The sequence below is a fragment of the Mangifera indica genome, chromosome 4 (assembly GCF_011075055.1).
Source record: "Mangifera indica cultivar Alphonso chromosome 4, CATAS_Mindica_2.1, whole genome shotgun sequence".
NCBI lineage: Eukaryota > Viridiplantae > Streptophyta > Magnoliopsida > Sapindales > Anacardiaceae > Mangifera > Mangifera indica.
In genome coordinates, this window is record NC_058140.1 from 6,840,153 (window position 1) to 6,851,076 (window position 10,924).

Sequence of the window (10,924 nt, forward strand, 5' to 3'; positions counted from 1 at the left end):
TTATTAGATATGGTACAATCAATTGTAAGTTTTATTGACTTGCCAATGTCATTATGGGGATATATCTTTTAGATTGTTGTGCATATCTTGAATCAGATACCGTTAAAATCAGTCCAGAAAACACCATACGAGTCATGGTATTCTAAACATCTAAGTCTAAATTATATGAAAATTTAAGGATGTATAGCTTATGTCAAAGTAATTCAAATAGATAAGTTGGATGTTAGATTAAAGAATGGTCAGTTTATAAGATATCCTAAATATAGTTTAGGATATTACTTTTATTTCCTAACTAATTAAAGAATAACGGTCAATAGGAATACACACTTTCTCGAGAAAGAGTTCTTAGAATAAGGTGGTTTAAAAAGAAATGTTGAACTCGAGGAAGATTTCAAAAAGCCTCAAAATGAAATCACTAAAGTTAGACCATCCACTCAGCGAACCTTAATATCAGATACTATGGTTCTAGCACAAAATTCTTCTAAGGTATCTAAACTTCTAAACAGATACGGTTTTTTTCACAAGTAAGATCTTGAATTTTACTTTGTCAAAGAAATAGATTATGCTGATGATTCTAGAAGCTATGAGAAAGCTATATTGGATACAAATTCAAGCAAATGGCTAGAAGCAATAAATTATGAAATAAAATACATGCATGCTAATCAAAGCTGGACATTTATTGATCCATTGGAAGGAATTGTTCCTACTGACTATAAGTAGGTTTTCAAGAGAAAGATAGGCAAGGATGGATAAGTGGAGACTTATAAGCCATGACTAGTATCAAAGGGTTATACTTAGAAAGACAGGTTAGATTATGAGGAAACTTTTTTGCCCATAGCTATGATTAAATCCATCTGAATAATGCTAGCCATCGTATCATACCGTGATTATCAAATCTAATAGATGGATGTCAAAACAACATTCCTCAATAGATTCATTGAGGAAAACATATATATGAAACAACCCATAGGTTTTGTATCTGCCTCTAAAAGACATAAGGTATGCAAGTTACATCAATCCATTTATGGATTGAAGCAAGCTTCTAGAAGTTGAAATATTTGATTCAATGAAACAATCAAATCGTTTGGTTTTGAAAAGAACCTGAATAAACCTTGTGTTTACAAATAATTTAAAGATCATTTCGTAATATTTGCCATATTGTATGTAGATGACACATTATTAATGGGTAATGAAATTGGGATGATAAATAAGGTCAAAACTTGGTTGTCTATAACCTTTTTGATGGAAGACTTAGGAGATATATCCTATGTCTTTGGAATCCTTGTCTATAGAGATAAAATGAAAAGGACAATAGGATTATCTTAAAGATTATACATAGAAAAATTGTTGAAAATATTCAACATGGAAAACTTGAAAAGAGGACTTTTGCACTTCACTCGCGGTCTTCATCTTTTTAAAGATATAGGTCTAAAAACCAATGAAAAGCAACAATAGATGCATAATATGCCCGATGCTTTGATAGTAGGAGGGCTTATGCATATAATACTATATAAGAAACCTAATATAATAGTTATCGTAAGTGTTACAAGTAGATATCAGGCCAATTCAAGGGAAAAACATTACTCAATTGTGAAATTAATCCTTAAATACTTAAGAAGGACTAAAGATCTTGTTTTAAGTTATAGGTGTTTAGAGTTAAACATTCAAGGGTACTCGAACTCTAATTTTTAGTTAGATGTTAATGATAGAAAGTCTCCGTCATGGTTCATTTTTATTTGTAATAAGTTATGATTAGTTGGAAGAGTTTCAAACAATCAACCATAGCTAACTCTATTACGAAAGTTGAATATATTACCATTTCAAAAGCAGTAAAAGAGGTTGTATAAATGCATAAGTTTGTATCCAAACTTGGTGTGATTCCAAACATGGCTTATATGATAACTATGTTTTGTGACAATACCGATGCTATTACATAAGCAAAGAAACCAAGGGCATATCAGTAGTCCAAACATATTCAGTAAAAGTATCACATTTTGAGAGAATTCATTAGAACTAGAGAGATAATAATATAGAAGACACTATTAGCAAAAAATGTAGCCGACCCATTGTCTAAGGCGATGACACTAAAACAACTGAACCATCATCTTGTGAAGATGGATATGCAATACAACAGCGAATAGCTCTAGTGCAAGTAGGAGTTTTGTTAATGTATGCCTTAGAAACTATTGGTGTTATCGGTTTTAAGGGCATTTTATCTTGTATGTTCATTTATCATGACTTATTAATAAAAGAAATAGTCTTTTTGTTTATATGAATAATTTGTTTCCTTTATTTTTAATTTTAGAAAGTATATATGTGAACTATCCGGATGACTTAATATATAAACTGAATCATCAAATTGTTCCCTATAGACATGATTTGGTTGGGCAATAATGTTACATAGTAGGCATATTAAACGTCTCCAGTGAAGATTATGAGATGGTATTAGTATAGGCGATTACGATGGTCATATCATTATGGCATTGATATAGATTAACAATTTGAGAACCATTTTTCGAACATGACTAATAATAATAAGTCACATGGTCAATATATATCATAGTCAATAACCTGTCATTTGATTGTACTAGTGTATGAAGTAATCCTTTGACTTGAAATATCATAGTCAGATTTGACATAGATACACGTGATTCATATGATATATAAATATAAAGATAGCTATATTTTGTATAAGAAGCCATGTTGATCATCTGTTATTTGTATTTAGAGAAGAATGATGGACAAGATAGGATTTGTTGACTCATAAAGCCTTGGGTTCTAAATATTTGCTGGCTTGACTTGAATCTAAGTTTTGAAATGAATGTCGATAAATATTAGAAATTGAAATCTCTGGTCAGAGTATAGTATAAGTCATACGAAGGATGTTCATAATGATGTGTTCCAAATATTTTAATCGATGATTTGTAAAGAATCAAAATTAGGGCTTTGAAGATCCATGAGTGCAAATTCAGTCTGGATTAAACAACAAAAGGATAGTACCTATAAAGAATGTACAATCAGAGATATTAGGTTTGATGGAGTTTTTCTTCGTCATGGTTTAGGCGCTATGATGTAAAGTTTTATGGTGTCATTAACTGACTATGCAACAGAATTAAAAATTTTAAAAATATATCAAAGATCCTAAAATCCATTTAAAATACCTGTTTTAATGCATAGATTCATGAACATGTTAAAACACACATAAAGTGTTTAGAAATTACAGCTATGTTGTTGTCTCTTTGAAGACTTCACGTAGATATGTAAAGATATCTATCCAAACCTCTTAAGGCAGTGCCTCAGTATCTATATAGAGCATAAATGAAAGGCAATCTAGAATGAAGGCTATTTAGGCTTCTGTCGACTAGATCTTGGAAATTAGATCATGACAATAGAAGCTTGCATTAACAAGATTCTAGGCATAAAGATGTGTGCTTAAGATGTATGTGTTTTAGATTATTGTTATAAAAACTTTGACTCAAACTAAACACCTTTTTTTATAAAGTTTGCAAAAATCCTAAGTTAGTTAGGACACTAATTACTTAGGTGATGAGGTATCCAAGAGTACTTATTAAATTAAAACTTTTAATTTATTGAAAGTTTTAATTCATAGGAATCCTAATTAAATTAGGATTCCAAATCTACCTAAACTTTCAATCAAACAAGGACTTTGAATTTATTGAAAATTTTAGTGTATAGGAATCCTAATTAAATTATGACTTTAACTTAACCTAAACTTTCTATCAAATAAGGACTTTAAAGAATTCTTGTTTAACTAAAACACCTTACCCATGAGTTAACTCAACCAGTTGACTCGCATCCATCATATGGTTTTGCTCAGTTAGACTCCTAAGTGGGTCTAATCGAAACCATATACCAAATTATTACAATTAAAACACATCCATATGTTTCTCTCTTTCCATGATCTCAAAATTGTAGTCAAACAATCCTTTCCTTTTGATTCATATCAACCTTTTAATACACGTGACCCATAATCTCTCTATTAAATCAGTAGTGTTTAAATTCAGGTCAAATTTAGATACAAACCAAGATTGGCCTCTAACAAAGCATTATGGCTACCCAAATGACAAAATGTTAGCAAACACCTTTATAAACTTTTACAACATCACAGTTATGTGTAATTCAATCCTTTTATCAATCGATGTCTTTCTAGGCTGAAACATAAAAGTGTGTTTATCCTAGCAGTTCCTCGATATGAGCTAATACACATTAATGACTTATATAGATTAGACTACAATATCATCCCACTGTGGTCATAAAATCAAGCAGTCATGAATGTCTTTTAGCATTTGCATATAAAATATCTTTTCTTGTGCTCAGGAGTGACAAATTTTTTATTGATTAACCATAGCCTACATGTATCTCACAATATGGTCATTCAGTACCTTTATAATACCTTTATTATGGGATATGTTAGATAATATCAAATTATATCAATCCTTATATGAGATGGTATGACAACCTCAAGTCAAAGGATCACATGCTTTTGTGATGTTGAAAGAATCTATTCTATAGACACTAGAGCAAACATCCATATAGATATCCTTTAGTAGGGTCAATCCGATAAACATGTCTACAATGTGTACCCATGTGTTGCACTAGGCTATTAGCAAATAACTTTAACACGTGACAATTGTCACCAACTTTTGGTGGGCTTGCTTAATGCTATGATAATCCCATTACTATGCCCTTAGTCATTATAATGTCAAGATTATGGAAATTTCAAGAATGGCCATATAATTTGTGTATAGGGTTTCTATAATCAGTCATCTGATCTCCTAGTGACAATTCTACAATTCTAAGGGCATGTTATTCGTACAATCATATAATAAATAAACATATGAACTAAATAACTATAAACCCTTTTATTAATTAATAGGATAAATTACAATTATAAATGTCAAATCAATTAGCTTTAAGGTATCTACCCTAACATATGACACAGTGTTATATGTTTACTATAGTCATTGAGTTTACAGATGCATTTTCGAATTGTCTAAAAGGAAACTCACAACTATGTCAGGGTGAACCTAAATGGTAATACCAATAAACCAAGCTTTTGAGAATGAGAATTGATTATCTAAGGTTGGCTAACACCTTTTGAAGGATAATAATATTCATATAAATGTTATATAAAGGCAAAGATAACATTTTAAAGGTTAAAATATTGGTAAGGTGAAACTATGATGCCTAAAGTGTATAATTAATATACATGCCTGACATATCCACAAATTAAGAATTTATCAAGCAAAACTAGAATTTACAAATTACATTTTGACCAACCATTATAAAAGGGTTGCTTCTTAGTTTATTTAAACCAACCATGTTCATTTTTGAAAAACCATTCTCTCACTAAGAAAACAAAAGCTCTTTTTTCTCTCTCTCTTTGTGTCTCTTGGTCCAGATGGAAAAGAAAGCTTACAATGAACTTTCTTTGAAGGCTTTTGCATTTGAGGTGCTCATCCATCGTCCTATATTCCATAAAAGTTAAAGGAACAACTATAAAATTTTTGTTTCAGAGGACTTTAACCAATGTAATCATGTTTATTGTGGAAGTTCTTGTCTTGACCAATAGAATTTGCTTTTTCAAAGATGTTTAACACGACAATCCAAAATCTAAATAGGGTGCTTCTTATAAACCAAGCTATCCTCCAACTTCACGTCCTTAACCCTCATCATATGACTCGAGTCGCTGATATGTTTACATAATAGCAACACATGAAACACATTATGAATCTATTCGATGCTCGTTGGTAACACAAGTTGATAGGCAACCTTACTTATACATTTCAAAATCTTGAAGGGTCCCATAAACCTTAAACCAAGTTTACCCTTTTATCTGAATCTTATGACATGGTGGTAGAGGGCTACTCTCACAAATACCATATCACCCATAGCAAACTCTAGGTCTCATCTCCTTTGATCTGCATAACTCTTATAGCTATCTTAGGTTTATTTTATCCATTCTCTGATTAGTTTTACATCTTTCATCATTTTCTAGGTCATTTACGATCTAAGGTTTGCTCTAAAGCATCATTTTCACCTATCTTATTCTAGTAAAGTGGTGATCTACACTTTTTTTTATAAAGTGCCTCGTACGAAGCCATTTAGATGGTTGTCTGATGACTGTTACTATACGCAAACTTCATCAAAGATAACACATCAATCTAACTCGCTCTTTGATCCATGCAACATACTCTTAACATGTCCTTAATCACTTGATTTACCTTTTCAGTCTGTCTATTCATCTAAGAGTAATAGTTGGCACTAAAAGCCAACAAGTACTTATAGAACTCTATAAGCTCCACCAAAATGCTGTAACAAATCACATGTCTCTATCCAATATAATAGTCTTGGGTACCTCATAAAGTCTCATAATCTCTCTACCTAACTAATCAAAACTCGTACTATCTTTAACTGGGATGAAATGACCTAACTTAGTTAATGTATCCACAATTACCCATAATACATTGAGTCTTCCTCTAAATCTTGGCAGTCCAACCATGAAATCAACAAAGATGTGCTCACATTTTCATTTTGGAATACTTAGAGGTTACAATAACCTTGATGGTCTCTAATGTTCAACTTTAACCTACTGACATACCAAACACTTAGCAATAATATTAATAACATTTTTTTTCATGTTAGAAAACAAAATGACTTTTTAAGTCCTAATACATCTTTACACTCCTAAGGTGGGCGGTGTTAAGGGAACTATATGCCTTTGAAAGGATCTTATGCCTCAAATCATCATTATTGGGAACACAAACCCAATCAGAGAATCTCAACACATTATCAACCATAGAAAACTTAACCTTAATACCCTCGACAACTCTTTACCTTATCTAAATACATTACTCACCTACCAATTGCGTCATTTAGATTTTATTGAGGAAGATTATTTCAATTCTTAATCCAGTGATCAATACAGTAACCAACTCAATTTGCTCCTTCACTAAATCTTGTTGTAACTCTTTACAAATGGTGGTATGAGATAAGATAACTTTTCTACTAAGAGCATCAACCACCATATTAGCCTTTTCCTAATGGTATCTAATGTCACAATTGTAATCTTGCACCAACTCCAACCACCTCTATTGTCTCATGTTTAATTCTTTCTAGGTGAAGAAATATTTCAACCTCTTGTCGCCTATGTACATATTACATTTCACGCCATATAAATAATTTCACCATATTTTTAAAGTAAACATAACTATGGCTAACTCTAGATTTTAGGTAAGGTATCAGATCTTATATCCTTTAAGTTTTCAAGCGGCATAAGAAATTAATTTACCCTTTTACATCAAAATAGCTCCAAGGCTCTGATAAGAAACATTTGTGTACAAATCATACTTTTACCCTTGATTGGTAATGCCAAAATTTGTGAAGAAGTCAACCTTTATTTCAACCACTGGAAACTCTTTTTACATATATTAGACCATTTGCAAGGAACATTATTCATAGTGAACTTTGTTAATGGTTTAGCCAACTTGGCGAAGCTGTCCATGAATCATTTATAATTTTGCCAAACCTAGAAAACTCCAAACCTACTTGGTTGTCTTAAGCCTCTGCCAATGAAATATGTCATCCAACTTACTTGGGTTTATTGAGATACCATCAGTAGACACCACATGACTTAGGAATGTCGCTTTATCCAACTAGAACTCATACTTGGATAACTCAACATATAATTGCTTCTAATACAATCTCTGCAATGCAAATTTCATATATTGTCCATGCTCCTCACAAGTCCTAGAATACATCGAGATATCATCAATAAATACTATAATGAATTTGTTAAGACAGTCTTGGAACATTCTATTTATTAAGTCCATAAAGATTGTAAGTGCATTAGTTAATCCAAAAGGCATTACTACAAGCTCATCATATCCATATCTGGTCAAAAATACAATCTTTGAAACATCTCTCTTAACCACCATGACTTGATGATACCCTGATTTCAAATCGATCTTTGAAAACATAAAAGTATCCTTTAACTGATCAAACAAATCATCAATTTATGGCTATGGGTACTTATTTTTTATGGTCACTTTATTTAGCTTCCTATAATCAATACACATGTGCATCGACCTATCCTTATTTTTCATAAAGAGGATTGAAATGCCTTATGGTACATGACTTGGCCTGATGAACCCAATATCTAAAAGCTTTTGTAATTGTTTCTTCAACTCTTGAAGCTCTACTAGAGCTATTTTGTACGGAGCTTTGGAGATAGTGTCCTTTTAAGAACCAACTCAATACTAAACTCTACTTCAATTTTTGGTACTAGCCTTGAAAGCTTATTAGGAAACACATCTTAGAATTCACACACAACTGAAGTGGATTACAAACTCGGGACTAATTCATCATCTTTACTCATGATGTGAGCCAAAGAACATATACAATCTTTACTCAATAATTTTCTAGCTTTAATGTAATTGATCTTCAAACTAAGTACCAACCTTCATCGAATGTGAACTCTTTACCATTATCTAGGTGGAATCTGACTTTCTTCTTTTTGCAATCAATTTCAGCTCCATATTGACTAAAAAAATCCATACACAAGATCACATCAAAATCAACCATGTCAAACACAATCAATTCAGTTGTCATATCTTTACCCCTCAAGGTTATTGTCTCACCTAGAAACATCTAATCACTAATAATTTTGTTCCTATTGAGCAATTCAATGCATAAACTATCTACTAGTATAGGCTATAATCCTAGTCTCTCAATAATATTTCATTCAATAAAGTTGTAAGTGACACCAGAATCAATTAGCACATATAAATAACAAGAATAGAAAGTCAACTAACTTATCACAATATATGGGTTGGCTTTAGCCTGTGTTTGAGTGGCTACAAATACTTTGGTTTGACCTCTCCCAATAGTCTGCTCAAAAGGGGCTGGTATCATAATGGCATATTCTCAGACAAAATAACCCAATTGTTTGCATCTATAGCACAACCTTTGTCTATACAGTTATCAATGAGTTTGCGCCACATTTATGGCAAAGAGGAGAAGGATCATCACACCTCAATGGTTCTCTTATCATGGCCTCTTATTCTTCTAGTTATTCTTGGACTTTTCAATTTTGAGATTAAACCTTTTATTGTTCAGATGGTGCAACAAAACCAATTTGGAGGGTTAGAAAATGAAAATCCATATGTCCGTTTGTCACGTTTCTCTCAGATATGTGACACCTTCAAAATGAATGGGGTTTCTGAAGATGCAATCAAATTGAGGCTATTTCTATTTTCTTTGAAGGATAGGGCAATTACTTGGTTGGATTCTAGGGCACCTGGTGCATTCACTAACTGGTAAGCACTTTCTGAAGCTTTTCTTGCAAAATATTTTCTACTTGGTAAAACGGTTAAATTGAGAAATGAGATTGCCACTTTTTACCAAAGGGATGATGAGTCTTTATATGAAGCTTGGGAAAGTTTCAAAGATCTACAAAGACAATGTCCCCATCATGGTTTGCCTGACTAGCTAGTTGTTCAAACTTTCTATAATGGTCTTTCTCACTTGTTGAAGAGTATTTTGGACGCAGCTGCTAATGGGTCATTAATGGGTAAAACATCTAATGTGGCTTTGCACTTGATTGAAGAAATGGCTTCCAACAGTTATCGATAGCCTAATGATAGAGCTAGTCAAAGAAGATATTTGGGAGTACATGAAGTGGATGGAACTACTATGGTGAATGCTAAGTTGGATGCATTGACAAAGAAATTAGAGAGATTAGATATGAAGGTTGTAAGAACTTCTAGTTGTGAGAATTGTGGAAGAGATCATGCAAGCTTTGAATGACAATTGGGTACCCACTATGCACATAAGCCTACAAATGAGCAAGTGAATTTTCTTAGTTACAACTAAAGGGGACAGGGTAATCCTTACTTAAATACATATAACCCAGGTTGGAGGAACCACCCAAACTTTGCATGGTCAAACCAAGCTAATACTTCTAACCTAAACCAGAATTTTAGGTAGCCACCTCTAGGGTTCCAAGCTAGAAACACTAACCCCTAACCTTTACATCATCCTCAACCTTCTCAAGAGCAAAAATCAAATCCAGAATTGATGGAGAATTTCATTCTTACCCAAAAACAAAAGGTCGATGCTCAAGATGAATCAATTAGACAACTTACAACCAAGGTGGATCAATTAGCCATACATAATAAGATGTTTGAAGTACAATTGGGTCAACAAGCAAGTACTTCCAATTCTAGGGAAATGGGAAAACTACCTAGCCAACCTCAAAATCCAAGGGAGCATTGTAAGGCAATTGTCACCAGGAGTGGTAAACAATTAGGTGAACCTATAGGCAAGGTTGAAAATAAGCCTAATGAGTAAGAAGACATTGAAAAGTCTAGTGAAAAAGATACGTTGAAGAAAAAGGTTGAGGGAAATATCCAAGAAGCCCCTAAAAAGCAAGTTCCATCCAAAACATATTCAACACCTTTGTCTTTTCCTCAAAGGTTCCAAAAGGCAAAGTTTGATCGATAGTTTGAAAGGTTTTTTTATGTCTTCAAGCAAATACATCTCAATGTTCCTTTTATGAAGGCTATAACTCAAATGCTGCCATATGCCAAGTTTCTCAAAGATATCCTCTCAAATAAAAGGAAACTTGAAAAATTTGAAACGGTAGCTCCCTTAGAGGAATGTAGTGCCATTTTACAAAATAAGCTGCCACCAAAGCTTAAGGGTCAAGGGAGTTTTTCTATTCCTTATGTAGTTGGTAAAAAATCTTTTGAAAAAGCTTTATGTGATCTTGGTGCAAGTATAAGTCTAATGCCTTTATCTATTTGCAAGAGATTAGAGCTTGGAGAATTAAAACCTACAACAGTGACCCTGTAATTGGCGGATAGATCTATAAAGTATCCTACAGGGATAATGGAAAATGTGC

At 32.7% G+C, this 10,924-nt stretch overlaps 1 non-coding gene across 1 annotated transcript; it reads right to left on the reverse strand.

Annotated features, from left to right (window-relative positions):
• Positions 1-9,393: 9,393 nt before the first annotated feature.
• On the reverse strand, positions 9,394-9,500 carry LOC123215157. The gene has a single exon (XR_006501960.1). It is a non-coding gene; the product is annotated as a small nucleolar RNA R71 (small nucleolar RNA).
• Between the last annotated feature and the right edge of the window lie 1,424 nt (positions 9,501-10,924).